Source organism: Parasteatoda tepidariorum, chromosome 10 (genome assembly GCF_043381705.1).
Source record: "Parasteatoda tepidariorum isolate YZ-2023 chromosome 10, CAS_Ptep_4.0, whole genome shotgun sequence".
Lineage (NCBI taxonomy): Eukaryota > Metazoa > Arthropoda > Arachnida > Araneae > Theridiidae > Parasteatoda > Parasteatoda tepidariorum.
Genome location: NC_092213.1, coordinates 43,822,412 through 43,823,511, shown reverse-complemented (window position 1 = coordinate 43,823,511; position 1,100 = coordinate 43,822,412).

The following is a 1,100-nucleotide window of genomic DNA, read 5'->3' as shown; positions in this document are numbered from 1 at the left end:
TCCTCCTTTGACACGACTTAAAAACAGACAGAGCCACAGTAACTTGCAAAAGTTACTGTTGCTCTGTCTGTTTTTAAATTACTGTCTGTTTTTAAATTATTAATGGTTAGTTACTTTCTCCTAACCATTATGACGTCATGACTGGTTCTGAGTTGCCTTGTTTAACAAGAGGTAATGAAGCTTAATTCTTGACAAAGCTTCAATTGCCATTGAGTTGTTTTTGTACTGTAAATTTTCAGTATTTTTCTTTTTTGCATTTTGTTAAAGTACTTGTTAGGTTACTTAGTACTGGAGATTATAAATTAAAAAATTTAAGTTAAATTAGAAACCAATTTTATCACATTTCTTTATGGCAAACTAAAGAAAAAATTTCAATATTTGCATTTTAGATTAAGTATGCCGTTGTGTAGCTTTGTAACAATAAGAAAATTCGTTGTAAGTTTTTCAAGCATCGCTTCATCGAACGTTGCTTTATTTAATATTTAATAAAAAAAAGGAATAAAACTTAAAAAAAGAAAGATATTTAGTAAATACAGCTCGTCTGTTTTTTAGCCTGGATAGTTGTAAATATTAGACGGAGATGAATGAATGACATGATTATTTTAAATAAAAGGTAAAATCAATTAAATTTAAAACTGAATAAAAGTTGCAAAAAATCAAAATACTCTAAAAGTCAGAGATATTACTTTAAAGTTATTTTTATTACCATATTTTATGCTTGGAAATCAAAAAACGCTAGCATTTTTTCTTTAAAATATTCCGTTCTAACCTATTTTTAGAATCAGATTTATAGCTTTGTTTGTAACATATTTGTTATCTTTTCCATGGAGCTATACAGTCTGAGAAAAAGCTATATATTTTAAGAACACATGCTGATTTCGATTGAATTAATTTTTCAGAGCCTTTGTGTGTTTTGTAAACTTTTTCTTCAAAACAAAAATAGGGCAGATATCTAAGAAAAATACCAAAAATATAAAACTCAAAAGCAGCTTGCATAAAAAAAAACATTGAAGAGGCTTTTTATTATACCTTTCTTTACCACAGCCAGGCTTTAGGAGTATGTATACATTATTTTTGAAAGAAATATTTATATTCTTAGT